Source organism: Schistocerca americana, chromosome 1, assembly GCF_021461395.2.
Source record: "Schistocerca americana isolate TAMUIC-IGC-003095 chromosome 1, iqSchAmer2.1, whole genome shotgun sequence".
Classification (NCBI taxonomy): domain Eukaryota; kingdom Metazoa; phylum Arthropoda; class Insecta; order Orthoptera; family Acrididae; genus Schistocerca; species Schistocerca americana.
In genome coordinates, this window is record NC_060119.1 from 810537094 (window position 1) to 810562156 (window position 25063).

Here is a 25063-nt window from a genome sequence, read left to right on the forward strand (position 1 = left end):
ATCAGGACTCCCGGCAATGGTCATCCTGCCAGGTGGCCCTTGCTGCGGCTGGGTGGCGCCCATGGGGAGAGCCCGTGGTCGGAGTGGGTGGTATCGGGGCGGACGTTTCGCAGATGAAACGTCAACACGAATCAGGTCGCTCTTCTGCCGAGTCTTTCAAAAGAAAAGGTACCGTTTCTAGTTCTGGTTCTCCTGCCCTTTCCCCCTTGGCCACTCCATCGGAGGAGGGACAGGCCCGCCGGCTTGGGGCGAAGTACTTCCCCCCGCTATTTGGTCTGTTCTCGAACCGATGGGGGGACGTTCGCAACCTCCAAGCCCATGTTCTTTGTTCAGCACATTGAGGATGTCTTCGGGGAAATCGAGGCTCTCAGCAAGATGCGATCAGGGTCTGTTCTTATAAAGACCACCTCCGCCACACAGTCGGCGGCGCTCCAGGCGTGCGACGCCTAGGGGACATCCCAGTATCCATTGTCCCACATCTGGCACTAAATAGAACGCAGGGGGTTACATTTCATCGTGACCTCCTGCTACAATCTGATGAGGAGCTCAGGGCCAACCTGGAGCGCCGCGGCGTGCATTTCGTCTGGCGAGTCCAGCGCGGCCCCAAAGACCGTCGCATCGACACCGGGGCCTTTATCCTCGCCTTCGAGGGGGACGTTATCCCGGAGGAGGTAAAGGTGATGTGCTACCGGTGCGACGTGCGACCTTACGTCCCGCCTCCTATGCGCTGTTTTAGGTGTCTGCGCTTTGGGCACATGTCGTCACGGTGTGAGGCTGAGCTCCTTTGTGGCGATTGTGGACGTCCTCTTCGTGAGGAACATACATGCACCCCACCACCTCGGTCATTAATTGTCCTGGCGTCCACTCACCTAGATCCTCAGAATGCCCCGCCTATCAGAAGGAGAAGAAGATACAAGAAATCAAAACTTTGGATCGGCTCTCTTACTCTGAGGCCAGGAAGAAATATGACCGCCTTCATCCCGTGCCATTGACCACCTCGTTTGCCTCAGTTGTGTCCACTCCTTCTGCGGTATCCTCACCCCTATCCTGTCCCCCCTCCGCCTCCTCCGCCCATCAGGGGGCTCTGCCTCCGCCTCCCAAATCCCTCCCTTCCAAGTCTTCCTCCCCCGTGGCCCCACCCCCTCTGCCCCAGGGGCCACCCTTCCTCCTCCTCCTCCCCCCTCGCCACCTGAGAAGCGATCTTCTTCTCAGGCGTCCCTTGGGGAAACGTTCCGGACCCCAGCTTCAGAGGTCCGGCGTTCCAAAACGGAGCCCGCACGTGAGGACCTTCTTCGGGTCCAGCCCACCATCCCTGTGCCTCCTCGGCCTTCCAAGAAGGCCTCCAAGAAGAAGTCTCTATCCCCCTCTCCACCCCGGCGCGTTTCGTCTGACGCTTCATCCGTGAGTCGCTGCTCCCGGCCGTCCTCAGTTTCGCCGGGACGCTCTGCTGCCAGGCGCTCCGCCGGCCTTTCGTCGGCAAATGATGCGGCCCCTCCTACACAATCAGGGACAGCGGCCGCAGCTGGCGACGAGTCGATGGAACCGGATCCGCCTTCCGTCGGTTGTAGCGTTGTTCCCTCGCAACCTGGCCCTCCGCGGCCGTCGAGGTGACCAGCTCTTCCCCAGTCTCGTTCCCCCAACCTTTTGACTGGCGATGGCGTTGTTTCATTGGAACATAAGAGGTATTCGATCTAATCGGGAGGAATTACAACTGCTCCTCCACCTGCACTGTCCGCTCGTCCTTGGTCTCCAGGAAACCAAGTTGCGCCCGACTCACCATATTGCCTTTACCCACTATACCTCGGAGCGGTATGACCTCACCCCTGTGGACGGTATCCCAGCTCATGGTGGGGTCATGTTGCTCGTTCGGGACGATGTTTATTACCATCCCATCCCATTGGCCACCCCACTCCAAGCAATAGCTGTCCGCATTACTCTTTCTGCTTTTACCTTTTCAGTTTGTACCATCTACACTCCACCGTCATCTGCCGTTAGTCGGGCTGACATGATGCACCTGATCGTTCAACTTCCCCCGCCGTTCTTATTGTTCGGCGACTTCAATGCCCATCATCCCCTTTGGGGCTCTCCTGCATCCTGTCAAAGAGGCTCAATCTTGGCGGATGTCTTCAACCATCTCAATCTTGTCTGCCTCAATACCGGCGCCCCGACTTTCCTCTCGGACTCTACTCATACCTACTCCCACTTGGACCTCTCGATCTGTTCTACCACTCTTGCCCGTCGGTTCGAGTGGTATGTCCTTTCTGACACCTATTCGAGCGACCACTTCCCCTGTGTCGTTCGTCTCCTGCACCACACCCCATCCCCACGTCCTTCGAGCTGGAACTTACTGAAAGCTGACTGGGGACTTTACTCCTCCCTGGCGACCTTTCCGGACCACGATTTTCCCAGTTGTGACAGTCAGGTCGAATACCTCACGGCTGTTATTATCAATGCTGCCGAATGTTCCATTCCTCGTACTACTTCTTCTTCACGTCGCGTTTCCGTCCCCTGGTGGAACGAGGCTTATAGGGACGCTATCCGTGCTCGACGACGTGCTTTACGCACCTTTCGCCGCCATCCTACGTTGGCGAATTGTATTGAATACAAACGACTCCGAGCGCAATGCCGTAGAATCATCAAAGACAGCAAAAAAGCTTGTTGGGCCTCTTTCACCGGCTCCTTTAACAGTTTTACTCCCTCTTCCGTCGTTTGGGGTCGCCTGCGCCAGCTGTCGGGCATTAAGGCCCACTCCTCGGTACCTGGCCTGACCTCAGGTAATGAGGTCCTTGTTGATCCTGTGGCTGTCTCCAACGCCTTTGGCCGCTTTTTCGCGGAGGTTTCAAGCTCCGCCCATTACCACCCTGCCTTCCTTCCCAGGAAAGAGGCAGAAGAGGCTCGGCGACCTTCCTTCCACTCGCTGAATCTGGAAACTTATAATGCCCCCTTTACTATGCGGGAACTCGAACGTGCGCTTGCACTGTCCCGATCCTCTGCTCCGGGGCCAGATGCCATTCACGTTCAGATGCTGGCACACCTTTCTCCGGCGGGCAAAAGCTTCCTTCTTCGTACCTACAATCGCGTCTGGACCGAAGGTCAAGTCCCCAGGCGTTGGCGTGACGCCGTTGTTGTTCCTATACCCAAACCCGGGAAGGATAGACACCTTCCTTCTAGTTACCGCCCCATTTCTCTTACCAGCTGTGTCTGTAAGGTGATGGAGTGCATGGTTAATGCTCGGTTAGTTTGGATTCTGGAATCTCGACGACTACTTACTAATGTCCAATGCGGCTTTCGTCGCCGCCGCTCCGCTGTTGACCACCTTGTGACCTTGTCGACATTCATCATGAACAACTTTTTGCGAAGGCGCCAAACGGTAGCTGTGTTCTTCGACTTGGAGAAGGCTTATGATACCTGTTGGAGAGGACGGTCGCCTGCCCCTTTTTATTGATTCCTTTTTAACGGATCGGAAGTTTAGGGTACGTGTGGGTTCCATATTGTCCGACGTCTTCCTCCAGGAGAACGGAGTGCCTCAGGGCTCCGTCTTGAGCGTAGCCCTTTTTGCCATCGCGATCAATCCAATTATGGATTGCATTCCACCTAATGTCTCAGGCTCTCTCTTTGTCGATGACTTTGCGATCTACTGCAGTGCCCAGAGAACATGCCTCCTGGAGCGCTGCCTTCAGCGTTGTCTAGACAGCCTCTACTCATGGAGCGTGGCAAATGGCTTCCGGTTCTCTGAAGAGAAGACAGTTTGTATCAACTTTTGGAAACTGTGTTGGTCTCCACATGTCTCTTATTTGGCGGCCCGTTGTACACGTTCCCTTAATGTCTTAAGAGTTCTTAGCGGTTCATCTTGGGGAGCGGATCGCACTGTCCTGCTTCGCTTGTATCGGTCCATAGTCCGGTCGAAGCTGGATTATGGGAGCTTCGTCTACTCGTCCGCTCGGCCATCCCTCTTACGCCGGCTCAACTCCATCCACCATCGGGGGATACGTCTTGCGACCGGAGCCTTCTACACTAGTCCTGTCGAGAGTCTTTATGCTGAAGCTGCCGAATTACCATTGACCTACCGGCGCGACGTACTGCTGTGTCGGTATGCCTGCCGGCTGTTGTCTATGCCCGACCACCCCTCTTACAAGTCCTTCTTCGCCGATTCTCTCGACCGTCAGTACGGGTTGTATGTGTCTGCCCTGCTGCCCCCCGGAGTCCGCTTCCGTCGCCTGCTTCGACAATTGGATTTTGCCCTCCCTACCACGTTCAGAGAGGGTGAGAACCCGACACCGCCTTGGCTCGAGGCTCCGGTTCATGTTTCTCTCGACCTCAGCTCACTCCCGAAGGAGGGTACTCCGGCTGCAGTGTATTGCTCACGGTTTGTCGAACTTCGTGCTCGCCTTGCCGGTCACACCTTTATTTACACCGATGGCTCCAAAACTGACGATGGTGTCGGCTGTGCCTTTGTCGTCGGGGCCGCCACCTTTAAATACCGGCTCCTCGACCAATGTTCGAGCTTTACGGCCGAGCTTTTTGCTCTCCATCAGGCCGTTCAGTATGCCCGCCGCCACCGCCATTCATCGTACGTACTCTGCTCTGACTCACTCAGTGCTCTTCAGGGCCTTGGAGCTCCCTCTCCGGTCCATCCCTTGATTCAACGGATACAGCAGTCCCTCCATTCTTTCGCTGATAATGGTGGTTCTGTCAGCTTTCTGTGGGTTCCCGGACATGTAGGAGTGCCTGGTGTATGTAAGAGGCTTGTGTCGTCGTGGTGGGATGCTTGGTCATCCCTCCAAGGAAACAAGCTCCGGGCAGTAAAACCGCTCCCAACTGTTTGGACAACATCCTCCCGACCATCTCGGCGCGAGGAGGTCCTTCTGACCAGGTTGCGGATTGGGCATTGCCGGTTTAGCCACCGCTACGTGCTCTCCGGTGACCCAGCCCCGCAGTGCCCTTGTGGTCAGGCATTGACAGTGCGCCATGTTTTATTGTTGTGTCCCCGTTTTAGTCAATTTCATGTTGTCCTGTCCCTGCCATCTACTTTACCGGATGTTTTAGCTGATGACGCTCGAGCAGCTGCTCGTATTCTGCGTTTTATAACTTTAACTGGCTTGTCCAAAGACATTTAACCTTTTTACTTATTTTATCTGCATCTCTGTCAGGTCCTTCTGGTGTCCCCCCATCCCCTTGAGTTTTAGCAGATTCCATGTGCTCTAACACCAGTGACTGGGCGCTAATGACCTCAGCAGTTGAGCGCCCTTAAACCCTACCCAAAAAAAAAAAAAAAAAAAAAAAAAAAAAAAAAAAAAATATGGAGGATGCTACATTTATTTACACTGACGGCTCCAAGACCACCTTTGGTATTGCCTATATTATTGACGACACCCCTGTTAGATTTCGGCTTCCTGACCAGTGTTCGGTTTTTACTGCGGAGGTTTACGCTGTTCTCCAGGCTGTCCAGTACATCCGTCACCATTAGCTGATACGGTATATTATATGCTCCGAATCGCTCAGCTCTCTTCTCAACCTCCAGGGTCTTTACCCCATCCAATTCCTCTGGATCCCAGGGTATGGTGGTATACGCGGAAACTAGGCAGGCGATGTAGCGACAAAGGCTGCTGCCTCTCTTCCTCGCCCCGCTGTTCGCATGGTTCCCTATGACAACATTGGTCTGCACTTCAGGGTAATAAGTTACAGGGCATAAAACCTCTTCCCTTGTGCTTGGATCTCTTCCTCCCGGCCTCGTCGTCGGGAACAGGTAATTTTAACTAAACTCCGGATTGGGTGGTGTCTTTTTAGCCATCGACATCTTTTAAATGGCGATCCTACCCCTCTTTGCACCCACTGCTCTCAATCGTGGACGGTGAGACACCTTTTATTTCAGTGCCCCTATTTTAATTCGCGCCCTTTTCCAGCTGTCGCCTGATGTATCTTCCCTTTTAGCAGATTTCGCGCGCTCAGCCTATCGCGTCCTTGAGTTTATAGGTGTTAGTGAGATGACATCGGTCATTTGAAGCTCTTTTCGGGGAAATCAACCCTCCTTCACTGTCACTTTTCTACGATTTTCTTCCGTCTTTAGTTTCCTTCATCGAGTTTCGCTCCCATTGCTGCGGATTTAAATTCCTGTTATTAACCTTCGCTAAGCCACCGAATGGGCACTTACGACCATAGCTCTTTTGCGCCCTAAAACCATGATAAAAAAAATCATTCACCAATTTGAGCATTTTTGTGATGTTTCATTTGCAACTACTGGTCGATGTATGGATGCTAGGTATGCAAGAATTCAAAGAAATGAAGCAGATGCCAAAAAGGTGTATGTCTGATTTTTGCCACTTGATCCTTTATCTCATGTAGTGTCCATTAGCAATGGAGTAGTAAATAATTAAAAGATCATTGCCACAAAGCTGATGAACATGTCAATTTAAGCATTTCGAAGATCATTGGTAGGAACTTTGAGAGTATGAAATTTCAAAGAGGAAATAGCCCTACTCTAAATTGTACGACATCTAAAATCACAATGCACGGCAAGGTCATTCCTATAAACGCAGAAACGATTTTTCACTGCATTACGTACCACACAAATTCTTGTGAAGAGCTGTAGCACTATTTTGTGTACTATCTGACCCCCAACTCCTCTATCTACAAAGTGTGTTTCAGTTCCGTTAGGACTGTAGCTATGAAAAATAAGTCGTAGATTATGTTCACAAAATCCCTGTATTTAATCAAAATAGCTTCCTCTTGAATCAACTTACATAGCTGAAATCGCTTTAAAAGTGTTTTGAAACAGTAACTATAACCCTTTTCTGGAATTGCGTTTAGTGCTACAGTTCAGTTTTCTTGGATGTCCTTATTTGTATCGTAACGGTGTCCTTTCATTGACAAATTTCGAGAGCAACCAGAAGTCGGCTGCGGCCAAATAAAGTGTTTGATCCAGGAGTGTGATCTGTTTGTTGGTCCACACTCGCGCACGATCTTCACTTTGTGGGCTCGGGCATCGTCTTTGAGGGGCAACCAGAAACCTGCCTCTTGACACACTGTTCGAATTCGACGAATTCAGTGGGTTGTGTGCCTAACATAATACAAAACTTGATTTCTTTGTTCAAACACCATTTTCGACGAATGTCAGACATGTACTGTCACATTCGCGGTCAGGATGCCTGCTGCAGCGGTGGTAGCGATTTGACCTTTTGTACAGCTGTTGTTAAATTTTCAAGGATCGTAACCCCGCGTAGCGTTGCTGTTAGGAATTTCACACTCTCAGTCCTAACGGAACTGAAACACAGTTATATTTGATGGCACAGGTACGCTGTAAACACAAAAAACTGTGTTTGATGGCTTTAATGACCCAGTTGACTTCGAAAATGCAGAAGTGGTTATAGCTGGAGGATTTCTGTTGCATAGAATATTGTAGGAGGCAAAAGAACAATTTTCTTCCACAGTTACAAAGTATGTAGATTACGTCAAGTGTTGGCATGGCAAAAAGCTAACAATTATTCTTCATGAAAACCCTGATGTAGCAAGTGACAGGGGAACGAATCAGCTGAGCGTTTGTGTAGAGTCAACAAAAGAACTGCACCAACTGTAAAGCGTAATAAAACAACATTAGTAACCATTGCAAAGGTTTGTTTCTGTCGAACGAAGAAAATAAACAGCGCCTCATTTCTTTATTGATTGGACAACTTGAGGCTGAGTACTTAAGTTTTAGCCAAGCTGCCGAGGACGCTGATGATGCTGCTGCAATGGTAGCTACTACTGTTGTTGCTCAGCACTCTGCGTTGTTCTTGGACAAGACACCGACCTACTTGTGATTCTGACCGCTTCAGCCCAGTTGTTCCACATTTTTGTACCAAAGTCAGGCAAAGGCAGACAAGATAACTTAATCTGAAGCCCCCTACATTTCGAGTTGTCTCAAGTATAGAAAGACATCATTATGACTTCGTCGGTTTTTGGCAAAAGAAAACAAGCTCCTCAAGGAATTGGAGACGAATATCAACCCACAGAAAACAGCAGAGATATTCAGTAATTCCAGTGCTATTACCGATGTACTGCAAAGATGAAATAAAGCCCGTAGATAAGCCTCTCTGTTAAATCATTGAAATTTTTTATCAAAAGACATAGTTTGGCACCGTCTCGTGCCTCCTACAGAAGCAGCTGCTCGACAGAAGCCCTTGAGCAGATATTTGCAGGTCTAAAGGCTTCTGAATTCTCTGTCTCATAGCATTAACTTAATGCAAATTTATGTAATCATATATAACTGACTTTATTGTATGTTCACTTAATTTTATTTTCCCTAATAAAACAGTAATGAAACCGATCGTATTTCTTTTCACAAATAACCCAGTAAACAATTTCTTTCTCGTTTATGTAACATTCTGTTAATTTCACATTTTCCAAACTATTATCGTGATAATTATAGGTTAGCGATAACGTACCCGTAACAAAAATTAAAAAATGTGAATACTGGAAAAATTCTTTGATTGGGAAGTAGAAAGTCGATGTTGATTGTTAACAATGTGATTTACATATAATTGAGTAATAGCGATCTTTAGTCACCATCTTGGTGTTCTTTGTTACAGTGTTTGACTTTCTGAAAACACAAATTGTGAATGAGGCTCCACAACTTTTCCCCTGCAAAATTTTGGTCAGATTGGCCAGTTTTCGCATGCTGCATGTTTAATAGCGACGAAACGACTGTGTGCGAAAAACGTGAAAAATTACCGTGTTCTGATGTAGCTTTTGTACAGGAAAATTTAGTCAAATAGCAAAGTTTAGGTACTCTATCGATGCAGAGTTTAATGCACTACATTTCTGGTAACTTTGGCTTAGCTCCGAACTAATTTAAACTAAAAAATATAGAAAAGGTCCGAAATTTTGGTAGTTTTCTTTTCAACATGGCTTAAGCTCCACTCAAAAAATTGGGGAAAATTCAGATTATTCGTATGAAGAACCTACTTGTGTGATTATAGCGGTTTGCTGTATTACACTAACTTTTGGAGTGCAGAACTCTTAATTTTATTGGCCTCGGCCCGCCCTAATGCGGTTTAGCGTCACCCACGTTTGGCGTGGCAGTAGGAATCTCACAACCGTGTTGAAAAAAAAAAACTTTTTATAGCCATTATCTCGTTAATTAATATTTATTATTGATTGCTAGTTTGGCCATTTGAAACTGTCGCCTTCTGATCTTCAAAAAAATATTTATGTATAAAGATTGTTCCTTTACCAGTTTACTACTCATGCAATGTCATCATTATGGTGGAGAATATACAGCACATTATGCATAGGTTTGTCAAAAGTGAAACCATATGTGGATAAAAAGTAGCTTGTACAAATGAACATGTCACATACGTAGTACTCCACTGAGGTTTGTTAGTTCTTACAGTGCATAATATATAGTAGAAATGCCATTTTGTACAAATTTTTACTTTTCGTGGCATGTTGTATACATCATTCTTCCAGCTTTGTCGCCACTTGAAATTAGGTCGAAAGAACTGGTAACTTCTTGAATAAATCCACAGTGGTTTGCGCGGTTCCAGACGACTTGTTGATGGGTCTTGTAAGACATCGTTCAAGGGAGATCTTCTTCGCGAGCAAGTTTACTGTAGCTGCTTTCCTCCTTAGATCTTGGAAACAGTATTAGCTAGGATATATAACCACTGCATGGGACTCCACCCTGTGGATCCAGGGGTTAGAATAGATCCGAGGTATTCCTGCCTGCCGTAAGAGGCGACTAAAAGGAGTCTCTCACGTTTCGGCCTTCATGTGATGGTCCCTTGTAGGGTTTGACCTCCATTTCTCAAAATTTTCCCGAAGAGCGAGCCAATTGGGGAATGGGGCCTTACATGGTGCATTGTGTCCATCGTGCATTGAGATCTTTATCCCACTTTCTCGTCGTCACATTGCAGTCCCGTCCATTCTCCATCTCTTTGGCGACGACGCCTTCCTTTGCGTTTTCCTCCATTCACTATGCAGTGTCGGTTTTGCGCCAATGATGACCATGGACTTCTTTGCACCTCATATCCAGCAGGATAGCTAGGCCCTTGTGGTGGGGCCGCCGTGTACGCTGTTGGTTGTAGCCCCCTGACAACACAGGGATCGCTCTGCTGATGCCTGCGCTGTTAATCCCCCATGTATGTCAAGGAGTAGATGCCGGTCACCCTGGGGCATCGGGGCTCCCGGTAATAGCCATCATGCCAGGTGGCCTTTGCTGCGGCTGACTGGCGCCCGTGGGGAGGGCCACTGGTCGGAGTGGGTGGCATCAGGGCGGAACACGCCATGAAGCATAGTATGTCATCTCTTGCTGGTGGTCCACCGCCAGCAGTCTCTAAATGGGCAAAATCTAACTTTAATGCTAATAAAAATGCCCCCAAGTCGTTCCCCTCCCTAGCCACACAATGGGAGGAACTCCAAGCTAAGGATGGCAGTGAAGCTTATTCGCCCTGGTACCACTTATGTAAAAGAGTTGATGGGGTATCTTTTATGTCCAAGAAGCCTCAATTTTTGTGGAGCATTTGGAGGACAAGTTTGGGGAGGTGGAGGGCTTGCCCAAAATTACGCTCGTGGTCAGTCTTGATAAAAACAGGGTCCTCTGCCCAGTCACGGGGATTACTCGCTTGTGGCAAGTTGGGGAATGTTTGTGTTACCATCACCCTCATAAGAGCTTAAATATGTTCCAGGATATTATATTCCACAGGGACCTTCTTTTGCAGTCTGCGAGCTGCGCGCCAATGTAGAGTGGCGAGGTGTTCATTTCATGCGCCACATCCATCAGGGTCCGAAGGATAACGAGGTTGCCACCGATGCCTTCATCTTGGCCTTCGAGGGTGATACATGCCCGAGAAGGTCAAATTGATAGTCTATCACTGTGATGTCAAGTTGTATATCCCTCCCCCGATGTGGTGCTTTAAGTGCTGGACGTTTGGCCATTTGTCTTCCCGTTGTACTTCCAGGCCCACCTGTCGAAATTGTGGACATCCATCGCATCCCGATACTCAATGTGCCCCGCCTCCCATCTGTGTCAACTGTGGGGAGCATCATTCACCTTATTCGCCAGACTGCAGAATTTTACAGAAAGAGGGGAAAATTATGGAATACAAGACCCTGGACCGACTGACCTACAAAGAGGCTAAGAGAAAATACGAGCGGCTACATCCTGTAGCTGTGACCACCTCATATGCCACTGCTATGAGAACAGTTGAAGCCCCATCAGTTCCGCGAATTCCAGTTTCTGTCAGAGCCAGAAGGCTACACCTGCCGCCTTGATGGTTCGGGGCACTTCCCTCCCTGTTGCTCCCGCACCACCTACCTCGTTAGCAACACCCTTGCTTTCAGTCCCCACTTCTGAGCCAGAGAAGAGTAAGGCTTCTTCGGCTCCTCTCATTAGGAAGGGGTCCCTTGGGTCACTCCCTTCCCAGGTTTCTGCTAGTGGGAAAGATGACACGCGCCAGTGGCTGAAGAGCCCAAAAGGAGCGGTCGTAGGGCTTCACGCGCATCCTCAGTCCCGGAGACTGATTCAGTGAACTCCTTCCAGCCAGGGAAACCCAAGGAGCAGTGCGAGAAATCGAAAAAGAAGACCCCTAAGAACAAGGAACCTTCAGTGGCACCCACAAGCTCTTCGTCTAAGGGGAGATTCTGGCTTCCACTAAGGACCAGGATCTCGCTGGAACCTCAGAGACAATGAATATCGACTGCTCAGGCAAAAAGTCGGTGGCGGTCAGTGACTCCGAGGCGTAAACTGCCTTATTGAATGTTCCATGCCTTCCCAGTCTCACGATAACGTTATCCGCCAGTGGAATTGCGGCGGTTTTTTTCCACCACCTGGCTGAGCTACGGCAACTATTAAGCTTTACACCTGCTTTCTGCATTGCCCTTCAGGAAACCTGGTTCACGGCAATGCGGACACCTGCCCTCTGCGGCTATAAAGGGTATTACAGGAACTTTAGCGACTATAATCGGATGTCAGGTGGTTTTTACGCTTATGTCCTAAACTCGACCTGTAGTGAAACTGTGCCCCTTCAAACCCCTCTTGAAGCTGTGGCTGTCAGAACATGGACGATGCAGGAAATAACTGTCTGCAACATATAACTTCCTCCAGATGGTGCAGTACCCCACAACTCCCTAAACCTTTCCTACTTCTGGGAGATTTTAACGCCCACTACCCCTTGTGGGGTGACACCATGCTTACTGGCCAAAGCAAAGATGTCGAAATTTTACTGTCTCCGTTTGACCTCCGCCTCTTAAATACTGGGGCCACCACACATTTCAGTGTGGTTCGAGGTAGTTCCCGAGCCATTGATTTATCAGTTTGCAGCCCAGGACTTCTCTCATTTATCCCCTGGAGAACACATGACGCCCTTTGTGGTAGTTACCACTTCCCCATCTTCCTATTACTGCCCCGGCGTCAGGCCCACGGACGCCTGCCCAGATGGGCATAAACAAGGCGGACTTGTAAACATTCACCTTTGATGTCACCGTTGACTCTCCCTCATGTGGTAGCATTGACGTGGTGGTTGAGCAGGTGACTACCACAATCGTTTCTGCAGCAGAAAACGCCATCCCTCGCTCTTCAGGGCGCATCCGGCGAAAGACAATCCCTTGATGTTTGCCGGAAGTCGCTGAGGCCATTACAGAGCGTAGGCGAGCTCAACAGCGACAAAAGCGACACCCTCCCCTAGAACATCGGATAGCCTTTAATCGTCTCCGTGCCCGTGTACCCTAGCTTCTAAAACGACGCAAACATCAGTGTTGGGAGAGGTACGTGTCGACCTTTGGGTGCCATATGCCACTTTCCCAAGTCCGGACGAAGGTCAGACGTCTTTTTGGGTACCAGACCCCAACAGGTGTCCCTCGCGTTACGATCAATAGCCGGCTATGTACCGACGCAAACGCGATTGCCGAGCAATTTGCTGAGCAATATGCTGGAACCTCTGCGTCAGAGGAATACCACCCCCCCCCCCCCTACATTCCACAGTGATCGCTCTAATGCCCTATTTACGGAGTGGAAGCTCCTCAGCACACTTGTACATTGCCCCGACACAGCTCCTGCGCCGGATCGGGTCCACAGTCAGATGATTAAACATCTCTCGTCTGTACTACAAGCGCCATCTCCTCGTCATCGTCAACCGCATGTGGTGTGATGGCGTCTTTCCATCGCAATGGCACCATCGTTCCGGTGCTCAAACCCGGGAAAAACCCGCTTGATGTTGATAGATATCGGCCCATCAGCCTCACCAATGTTGTTTGTAAGCTGCTGGAATGTATGGTGTGTCGGCGGTTGGGTCGGGTCCTGGAGTCACGTGGCCCATTGGCTCAATGTCAGAGCAGCTTCCGCCAGGGGCGCTCTACCACTGATGAACTTGTGTCCCTCGAGTCTGCCACCCAGACAGCCTTTTCCAGACGCCAACACCTTGTTGCCATCTTTTCTGATCCACGCAAAGCATATGACACCACCTGGCCACATCATATCCTTGGCACATTATACGGGTAGGGTCTCTGAGGCCCGCTTCCGATTTTTATCCAGAATTTCCTGTCGCTCCGTACTTCCCGTGTCCAAGTTGGTGCCTCCCATAGTTTCCCCCATATCCAGGAGAATGGGGTCCAGCAGGGCTCTATACTGAGTGTATCACTATGTTTAGTGGCCATTAACGGTCTAGCAGCAGCTGTAGGGCCATCGGTCTCACCCTCTCTGTATGCAGACGACTTTTGCATGTCATACTGCTCCACCGGTACTGGTGTTGCTAAGCGGCGCCTACAGGGAGCCATTCACAAGGCGCAGTCATGGGCTCTCGCCCACGGCTTCCAGTTTTCGGCTTCTAAGCCGTGTATCGTGCAGTTCTGTCGGCGTCGTACCGTTCATCCGGAACCAGAACTTTTCCTTCTTGACGATCCACTCACTGTAGTCGAGACATATCGATTCTTAAGACTGGTTTTCGACGCCAGATTGACTTGGCTACCTCAACTTTTTCAGCTGAAGCAGAAGTTCTGGCAGCACCTCAGAGTCCTCTGCTGCCTGAGCAACACCAACTGGGGTGCAGATCTCTCTACTCAGCTGCAGCTCGACAAAGCTCTTTTTCAGTCCCGCCTCTATTGTGGGAGTCTGATTAATGGTTCGGCGGCGCCCTCAGCATTGCTTGTACTCGACGCAGTGTACGATTGTGGCGTTCGCCAAGCGACGGGAGCTTTTAAAACGAGACCGGTGACCAGTGTCCTGGTGGAGGCTGGAGTCCCTCCATTGCAGATCCGACGTGTACAACTGCTCGTCAGTTCCGTTGCACACATTCGTAATTCTCCTGAGCATCCAAATTACCGCCTCCTTTTCCCACCCGCGGGAGTACATCTTCCGCATCGGCGGGCCGGGTCAGGGCTAACGATTGCGGTTCGTGTGCGATCCCTTCTGTCTGAACTGGAGTCATACCCTTTACCCCCTCTCATCCAGGTTCGTCCGCATACACTTCCATGGTGTACGCCTACGCCGCAGATTCGTCTGGCTTTCACATGACCCTAACGATTCCATTAACGCGTCTCTCCACTGTCACTTCCGGGGCTCTGAAGTGGTTTACACTGACGGATCGATGGCTGATGGTCATGTTGGCTTCACCTACGTCCACAGAGGCCATTTTGAACAGCATTCCTTGTTTGATGGCTGCAGTGTATTCACTGCAGAGCTGGTGGCCATCTCTTGTGCACTTCAGTATATCCCTTCATGCCCCGGGGAATCGTTTCTTCTGTGTACTGACTCCTTGAGCAGCCTACAAGCTATCGACCAGTGCTACCCTCGCCATCCTTTGGTGGCGTCCATCGAGGAGTCCATCTATGCTCTGGACTGGTCCCATCTTTCAGTGGTGTTTGTGTGGACCCCAGGACACGTCCGCATCCCAGGCCCAGCGGAAACCGCTTCTGGAGATTGGCATCTCTGAACCTGACCTGCGATGTGACTTACGCCGCAGGGTTTTTCGGCCTTGGGAGACGGAATGGCATAACAGCACACACTACAAACTGCATGTCATTAAGGAGACTACGAACGTGTGGAAGTCTTCGGGCCTGTCGCAGGGAATCAGTTGTCCTCTGCTGGCTCCACATTGGCCACGCTTGGACGACCCATGGTTACCTCCTGCGCCGTGAAGACCCGCCAGAGTGTCGGTGCGGCGTCCGGTTGACAGTGGTCCATATTCTGGTGCACTGTCCCACTTTTGACTGCCCAGCCATGAAATCTTGGGTTACCGAACTCGTTGCCGCTAATTTTATCTGACAACGCCTCATCGGCTGATTTAGTTTTACGTTTTATTCGTGAGGCTGGGTTTTATCATTTGATATAAGTTTTAGCGCATGTCCTTTGTCCCTGTGTGTCCTCCACCATAGTGCTTCTAGGGTGGGGGTTTTAATGTGTTGTAAAGTGGCTGGCTTCTCCTTTTTTGTTCTCATGGCCAGTCAGCCATGGTAATCTGCTTTGTTGTTTTAATCTCTTCATCCCGTTTCTTGCGTTTCTGTGGTTTTCTTGCCCCTTTTGTCCATGTACATGTTTGTTGCCCTTCATCGTTCTTGTGATTTTCCTTTCATTCCGTTTTGAGTTGTCAGTCTTGTTCGTTTTATTCTCCCACGTGTGCCATTGTTTTATTCAGAACAAGGGACTGATAACCTAGTGGTTTGGTCCCTTTCCTCCCCTCTTCTAATCCAACCAACCAGCCACTGCATGGGAGTAGTTATGCAGTGCCAGTGATGACCCTTATGACTTCATTAAGCTGCACTTCAGTTTTTGTTGTGTGGGCGTTGTTTTCTATAGTCGCAATATTCACCAGGAAGTGCAGGTGACCGCAGCCCAACTGTTTCCGAAAATCTTGGGATGAAAATTAACTCGTGAACCAAGTTTCTTACATAGCTTGGTGTACTGTCTGAATGTCAGGGACCGAGCCAGAGTGATTCTTAGATCTATTGGATTGTAGTGATCGAGTACATCAATTCCATCGAAAGTTACATGCAGCTTCCTTTGTGTTTTTTTAAATTTTTTTTTAGGTGGAATTCTGAAACCTCAGTTTTGTTTGAGTTAAGTTGAAGTCTGCATTTATGGAAGTAATCACTCATTTTGTCGGTAGGTCGCCTGCATGTTGGATTTTCATGGCGCCCGTGTCTGGGATGTCGTGGATATACAGATTAAGCAGAATGTGGGCAACAACTAATCACTAAGGTAGGCCATTATTTAGAGTTCATTTGCTATCTTGTTCATTAAGGAACACCGTAAAGCCCGTGCCAGGGAACGCATTGCTCACTAGAAACGCTTTTGATAAAGGATATTTCAATACGCATCGACATCAATCCCTCCCTCCCGCACAGTGTCATTAAGTTGCCGTAAGACTCACAAAAACTACAGCTGATAAGCGATCGCGTTTACGTTAAATGAAATTTTAAGACATTCAAATGTATTAACAGCCATCAAAGTTTTTTTAATCACGCTTTAGCTACGTAGTTTTTATTTCAAAAATCGTATACTGTCACAGCCTCTGCAGCGTTGCGCTCTGATACTCGCGCTGATGAAGCGCAGTATGAAAATGGTTGAGACTGCTTTCTGTCCCATTGTGAAACACGCGTGTGGAATACACTTAAAAAGTGCCGAGAAATCGGCTTTTCTTAATGTTTTTCATAATTTGAAGTTTTTCCAGCGCGCGCGCGCGCGTGTGTGTGTGTAATGCAGTTTATATATAAACCAATGTCGTATACACTTAAAAAGTGCCGAGAAATCGGCTTTTCTTAATATTTTTCATAATTTGAAGTTTTTCCAGCGTGCGTGCGTGCGTGCGTGTGTGTGTGTGTGTGTGTGTGTGTGTGTGTGTGTGTGTGTGTGTGTGTAATGCAGTTAATATATAAACCAATGTCGTACGTGTAGCGCAGTTGGTAGCGTGATGGAATACGGACCAAATTTTGTTTATGGTTCGTTGGTTCAAATCACAACAGTATCATTTTTTTCTCCTTCAATTTGAAATACCTAAATCTCGTAATTATAAAACTCATAATTTTTATAAACAATGAACCACTTCTTATTTATAATTACATATTGGACGAATTCCTGTTTCCATTTCAAGTACAGATTCTTAATTATCTGTGTTTTATGAAAGACTGTTCATAAAAGTTGCTTAAATTAAGAAAACGTAATTTAATTTTTAAGGCAAAAATGAAAAACCAAATCCGCTTTAATTGGATATGTCCATCTATTTATACTACAGAGATGGATAAGTAGCGTAGAAACATGAAAAACGATCATTTTCACAACATGGAGCGCATCATATAAATCTACATCTACATTTACATCTACATTTATACTCCGCAAGCCACCCAACGGTGTGTGGCTGAGGGCACTTCACGTGCCACTGTCATTACCTCCCTTTCCTGTTCCAGTCGCGTACGGTTCGCGGGAAGAAAGGCTGCCGGAAAGCCTCCGTGCGCGCTCTATTCGATACCTCATCCAGAAACGCACCTTCTCGAAACCTGGACAGCAAGCTACACCTCGATGCAGAGCGCCTCTCTTGCAGAGTCAGCCACTTGAGTTTGCTAAACATCTCCGTAACACTATCACGCTTACCAAATAACCCTGTGACGAAACGCGCCGCTCTTCTTTGGATCTTCTCTGTCTCCTCATTCAACCAGACTTGGTACGGATGCCACACTGATGAGCAATACTCAAGTATAGGTCGAACGAGTGTTTTGTAAAACACCTCCTTTGTTGATGGACTACATTTTCTAAGGACTCTCCCAATGAATCTCAATCTGGCACCCTCTTTACCAACAATTAATTTTATATGATCATTCCACTTCAAATCGTTCCGCACGCATACTTTCAGATATTTTACAGAAGTAACTGCTACCAGTGTTTGTTCCGCTATCATATAATCATACAATAAAGGATCCTTCTTTCTATGTATTCGCAATACATTACATTTGTCTATGTTAAGGGTCAGTTGCCACTCCCTGCACCAAGTGCGTGTCCGCGGCAGATCTTCCTGCATTTCGTTGCAATTTTCTAATGCTGCAACTTCTCTGTATACTACAGCATCATCCGCGAGAAGCCGCATGGAACTTCAGACACTATCTACTAGGTCATTTATATATATTGTGAAAAGCAATGGTCCCATAACACTCCCCTGTGACACGCCAGAGGTTGCTTTAACGTCTGTAGACGTCTCTCCATTGAGAACATGCTGTGTTCTGTTTACTAAAAACTCTTCAATCCAGCCACACAGCTGGTCTGATATTCCGTAGGCTCTTACTTTGTTTATCAGGCGACAGTGCGGAACTGTATCGAACGCCTTCCGGAAGTCAAGGAAAATGGCATCTACCTGGGAGCCTGTATCTAATATTTTCCGGGCCTCATGAACAAATAAAGCGAGTTGGGTCTCACACGATATCTGTTTCCGGAATCCATGTTGATTCCTAAAGAGTAGATTCTGGGTTTCCAGAAATTACATGATACGCGAGCAAAAAACATGTTCTAAAATTCTACAACAGATCGATGTCAGAGATATAGGTCTATAGTTTCGCACATCTGCTCGACGACCTTTCTTGAAGACTGGGACTACCTGTGCTCTTTTCCAATCATCTGGAACCTTCCGTCCCTCTAGAGACTTGGAGTACACTGCTGTTAGAAGTTCTTTCGCGTACTCTGTGTAGAATCGAATTGGTATCCTGTTAGGTCCAGTGGACTTTCCTCTGTTGAGTGATTCCAGTTGCTCTTCTATTCCATGGACACTTATTTCGATGTCAACCATTTTTTCGTTTGTGCGAGGATTTAGAGAAGGAACTGCAGTGCGATCTTCCTCTGTGAAACAACTTTGGAAAAAGGTGTTTAGCATTTCAGCTTTACGCGTGTCATCCTCTGTTTCAATGCCATTATCATCCCAGAGTGTCTGGACATGCTGTTTCGAGCCACTTACTGATTTAACGTAAGACCAGAACTTCCTAGGTTTTTTTGTCAAGTCGGTACATAGAATTTTACTTTCGAATTCACTGAACGTTTCACGCATAACCCTCCCTACGCTAACTTTGACATCGTTTAGCTTCTGTTTGTCTGAGAGGTTTTGGCTGCGTTTAAACTTGGAGTGAAGATCTTTGTTTTCGCAGTAGTTTCCTAACTTTGTTGTTGAACCACGTCTGGTTTTTCCCGTCCCTCAAAGTTTTCTCGGCACGTACCTGTCTAAAACGCATTTTACGATTGCCTTGAACTTTTTCCATAAACACTAAACATTGTCAGTGTCGGAACAGAAATTTTCGTTTTGATCAGTTAGGTAGTCTGAAATCTGCCTTCTATTACTCTTGCTAAACAGATAATCCTTCCTCCCTTTTTTTATATTCCTATTAACTTCCATATTCAGGGATGCTGCAATGGCTTTATGATCACTGATTCCCTGTTCTGCGCTTACAGAGTCGAAACGTTCGGGTCTGTTCTTTATCTGTAGGTCCAAGATATCTCCACGAGTCGGTTCTCTGTTTAATTGCTCGAGCTAATTTTCGGATAGTGCACTCAGTATAATGTCACTCGATGCTCTGTCCATACCACCCGTCCTAAACATCTGAGTGTCCCAGTCTGTATCTGGTAAATTGAAATCTCCACCTAAGACTATAACATGCTGAGAAAATTTATGTGAAATGTATTCCAGTTTTCTCTCAGTTGTTCTGCCACTAATGCTGCTGAGTCGGGAGGTCGGTAAAAGGAGCCAATTATTAACCTAGCTCGGTTGTTGAGTGTAACCTCTACCCATAATAATTCACAGGAACTATCCACTTCTACTTCACTACAGGATAAACTACTACTAACAGCGACAAACACGCTACCACCGGTTGCATGCAATCTATCCTTTCTAAACACCGTCTGTGCCTTTGTAAAAATTTCGGCAGAATTTATCTCTGGCTTAAGCCAGCTTTCTGTACCTATAACGATTTCAGCTTCGGTGCTTTCTATCAGTGCTTGAAGTTCCGGTACTTTACCAACGCAGCTTCGACGGTTTACAATTACAATACCGATTGCTGCTTGGTCCCTGCATGTACTGACTTTGCCCCGCACCCTTTGATGCTGTTGCCCTTTCTGTACTTGCCCGAGGCCATCTAACCTAAAAAACCGCCCAGTCCACGCCACACAACCCCGTGTAGCTGCATGCTATGTGTAGTGGACTCCTGACCTATCCTGCGGAACCTGAAACCCCACCACCCTATGGCGCAAGTCGAGGAATCTGCAGCCGACACGGTCGCAGAACCGTCTCAGCTTCTGATTCAGACCCTCCACTCGGCTCTGTACCAAAGGTCCGCAGTCAGTCCTGTCGACCATGCTGCAGATGGTGAGCTCTTCTTTCATCCCGCTAGCGAGACTGGCAGTCTTCACCAAATCAGATAGCCGCCGGAAGCCAGAGAGTATTTCCTCCGATCCATAGCGACACACATTGGTGCTGACATGAGCGACCACCTGCAGATGGGTGCACCCTGTACCCTTCATGGCATACGGAAGGACTCTTTCCATATCTGGAATGACTTAATCACACGATGTAATTCTCTCTGAGATATTGAATTAATTGTTTCACGGATATTATCCTTGAGTCCCTTTATCGTGTGAGAATTTGTTGTGTACACTGTAGTCTTCAGTGCACATCACAAATAAAAATCGCACTGAGTTAAATTAGGACTTCTAGCTGACCACATATTGTTACTAATCACTGTTTTATCGAACACATCGTGAATTGGGTGCAAAGAAACATTGGCCGTATGTGCTCCTGCCGGATCCTGTTCAAAAAATGCAAAGCTTCGTTCTCTTTCACTCAGTTTATTAATCAACGGTCGCAAAATGTTTTGCACGTCTTTCACTTGTAACTATGTCCTTAAAAAAAAGGGCCTAATTATCCTGTCACCACTAACTGTGCACCACACCCTTATTTTCTGATCATGAAGGGGTTCCTCATGCACAACAGGTCTATCTGCGCTCCGATGTCAACAGTTCTGGGAGTTAACATACCCATGTAAATGGAGCCAAGCCTTGTCCTAAAACAGTATGAGGTAAGGATCCATTTTAATGTCATGCACTTGTTTTAAAACCCATCGCAAAACTTAACCATTTGCGCAGGATCATCAGGTCGGAGCTCTTGTACTACTGATACTTCATGGGGCCCTAGCCCAAGCAACTTAGCACCTCTTTGTACAGAGATGCACGATATTTGTGTTTGCTGCAAAAGACGTCTAAGAGACTGTTCAGGGGAATTTTCCAGGCGGTATGCAATGTCATAAAGACGAGCTTCTGCGACCACCGTACGCCGTCTTTTACGCTGCTTGTTTTGAAGACTTCCAGTTTCACGAAATCTATTCACTAATTTGTGAACTGCATCACGACTCGGAACTCCAACGCCAGGAAACTTCTGTTCAAACAATATCTGAACAGTACGAGCGGACTCTGAACGCACATACCAATCTTAAATACATACTCGTTGTGGAATTAAATAATTCGCTCTTGCAATTGTTGCGTTTGCAAACTTCACTGTTACACTCGTGATGCCTATTTCACTGTTCGGATGATGCTGACCGACAAGGGCATATGTCTCTACGGCCTTCAGGCTAAAACCCACAAAAAAGGGCGGCATACTACGGTCCCGCGAGACTTATTCAACAGGCAAGCGCGGCTTCCGTGGCCGGCCAGCAATAGTCTGGGCAGGTGGTCATCAGATAAGTAGAACACAATGTAAATAACTGCATCATCTGCGAAAAGTCTGAGATTACCATTAATATTGCCTGCAAGGCCATTAATGTACAACAGGGTTTCCAACAACCTTACCTGTGGCACACCCAAGGTTACTTCTTCATCTGTCGATGACTCTAGATCCAAGATAACATTCTGTCTTTTCCCCACCAAGAAATCTTCAATCCAGTGACAAATCTCGCTTGATATCCTGTATAATCATATTTTCATTATTAAGTATTGGTGTAATATTGAGACAGATGTTTCTTTGAAGTCAAGAAATACTGCATCTACCAGACTTCCTTGATTCATGGCATTGGGGATGCCGTGAGAGAAGAGAACAAGGTGGGTTTCACGAAGTCGCTGTATTCGGAATCTATGCCGACTAGCATGGAGGTGGTCGTACTCTTAGTAGTTTCTTGTAATAGTAGATCACAGCCAATGTACAGGGTGATTCAAAAAGAATACCACAACTTTAAAAATGTGTATTTAATGAAAGAAACACAATATAACCTTCTGTTATACATCATTACAAAGAGTATTTAAAAAGGTTTTTTTTTTTTCACTCAAAAACAAGTTCAGAGATGTTCAATATGGCCCCCTCCAGACACACGAGCAATATCAACCCGATACTCCAACTCGTTCCACACTCTCTGTAGCATATCAGGCGTAACAGTTTGGATAGCTGCTGTTATTTCTCGTTTCAAATCATCAATGGTGGCTGGGAGAGGTGGCCGAAACACCATATCCTTAACATACCCCCATAAGAAAAAATCGCAGGGGGTAAGATCAGGGCTTCTTGGAGGCCAGTGATGAAGTGCTCTGTCACGGGCTGCCTCGGGTAGTTTGGTTTTCAGCCTAGTCAACAGCGCCTCAAGCGAACAAATGCACAACTAAATGAATCTTTATAGCTCCCTTAATTCGCCGACAGATAGTGCTTAGCTCTGCCTTTTGTCGTTGCAGAGTTTTAAATTCCTAAAGTTGTGGTATTCTTTTTGAATCACCCTGTATAATGTTATTAAGGGTCTAAAGGGAGGTTATGGCACAGTTTTTAGCCCATCTACATGTGCGTCATTAGTGTTTGGGAAGATGCATGACCCTCTCACCCACTCAGTCTAGGCTAATTGCATTACTTATAAATAGCAGACTGCTTTATCTCCCACTTCGTCTAGACCAGTTGCCTTACGTGTAAATGGCAGGCTGCAATCTTATTGGCTGAGAAGCGTGCTTATTTAGAATCCTTATCGCTATAATTTATTACCAAATTAGGGCAGACTGTGTAGGATTGTGTTTATAGTCATAACCTACAGTTCTGTATGTAAAAAAAACTGTTCGTGTTGACTTTAATGACATTTGAAAATGCAGAGAGTAAGAGATCTAAGAGTTTAGTTGTTTTGATGTTGGAATGTGATATTGGTCCTGTAACAAGAAGTAAGTTTCCAAATAAGAATTTCGATTTTAAAATACCATGTTTTTGTGATTAATTGTACAAGAAGACCAACAGGCTGTCGGTGTTTATCTAGGATCCACGTTTTTACTCATTTAGGATAATTTTTTATCTTGGGAGAGATGTTTATTCGTCATCCCTAATGCCGGTGTTTAGTACCCAATTACGATAATTTACGAGCCAGTATGGCTGGTCCAATGTGACTGGCAGTATGACACTACAATCGAACGTGAAGGTTCAAGATGGCGAAGGGTCAAAGAGTCACCGGGTGTGTGAAGTGTATTGAATCCGCCCTCAAGGTACCCACTGTTACATTACAGTGGATATAGCCCAGAGTAAAACAATTGGAAATTAAAAAAAAAATGCAAGTAAGATAGCTCATTTGAGATGTTTTAAACAGTTGCTTATTGCATGATAAACAGTAGCCTATCGCGTAATCTATTTATTTAAAGCATTTGGAAACGTTTCTGCGCCCTTCCAGACATGTCTGCAGAAGTATTTAATAATCATAACATTGAAAACGCGCTGCAGGCTATAAAGAACATTGGCAGCTCTGTTCCATGTGTTAACAGAAAAAAGATCGAAGTGAGATAGCTTGTTTGACAGTTGTGCATAACGTGGTCTATTTATGTAAACATTTCGGAACTATTTGGTGCAGTGTAACACATCAAAATCGTTCAAAGGGACCAAACTGCTGAGGTCATCGGTCCCTAGACTTCCACACTGCTTAAACTAACTTAAAGTAATTTACGCTAAGGACGAAAAACACACACACACACACACACACACACACACACACACACACACACGCCCGAGGCAGGACTCGAACCTCCGGCGATAGGGGCCGTGCAATCCGTGACGTGACGCCCTAGATCGTGCGGCCAATCCGCGCGGCGAAATACACCACATTTCCATCAAGGTAATAATTAGACTGTGGATGTGTTGTTCATTTTTAAAACAAAGTACATGTAACATTTACACTGTGGAACCCTTGTAGTTAATTTTTATTTAAACAATGCACTTGCGCTACATGTTACTTTCACTGTGTAGATTCAGGATCATTGTTGAAACAAGTTACACTGACATCCCTCTGGTTCTAGGTTTAACAATTACACCGCAGCTCCCGCCTCGTACCCTGCCCACTCCCCGGAAGTAAGTGTTTATTTGGTTATTTACATGTACGTATTTTGTGTGTGTGTGTGTGTGTGTGTGTGTGTGTGTGAGAGAGAGAGAGAGAGAGAGAGAGAGAGAGAGAGAGAGAGAGAGAGATGATAACGACAAGAATGAGAGAACCACCATGGTGCCGGCACATGGAATACACCTCGCGATTAGCACCAAGTGGGCCGCCAAGCTTAATGTCCCCAATTAACGGACTGATCACCATCAGCCCTGAATAAAGAGAAGTGTGAAGTTATTCACATGACTACTAAAAAAAAATACGCTAAATTTCTGCTACGCGATAAGTCACACAAATCTTGATGGCTGTAAATTCGACTAAATACTTATGGATTACAATTACAAATAACCTGGATTACAATTACAAATAACCTAAATTGGAAAGATCACATAGAAAATGTTGTGGGTAGAGCAAACCAAAGACTGCAATTCTTTGGCAGAACACTTAGGAGGAGCAAAGGTCTACTAAAGGGACTGCTTACACCACGCTTGTCCGCCCTATTCTGGAGTATCGCGGTGCGGTGTGGGATCCGCATCAGGCGGGACTAATGGATGACATCGAAAAAGTTCAACGAAGGGCAGCTTGTTTTGCATCATCGCGAAATAGGGGGGACAGTGCCACAGACATGATACGTGAATTGGAGTGACAGTCATTAAAACAAAGGCGTTTTTCGTTGCAACGGGATCTTCTCACGAAATTTCAATCACCAGTTTTCTCCTCCGATTACGAAAACATTCTGTTGGCACTACTTAGGGAG

General features: G+C 47.0%; 1 protein-coding gene across 5 annotated transcripts in view; it reads left to right on the forward strand.

The window, feature by feature from the left end:
- The window catches only part of LOC124612770 (mitochondrial protein C2orf69 homolog), a 230000-nt gene that overhangs the window by 31397 nt on the left and 173540 nt on the right, over positions 1–25063 (forward strand). Inside the window, exon 2 of one of the 5 annotated variants that reach the window (XM_047141184.1) lies at positions 16074–16165. The exons of the other annotated variants lie outside the window; for them this stretch is intronic. The gene's annotated coding sequence lies outside the window, so the exon portion shown is untranslated. The remainder of the gene's footprint in view (positions 1–16073; positions 16166–25063) is intronic. 5 annotated transcript variants of the gene reach the window in all.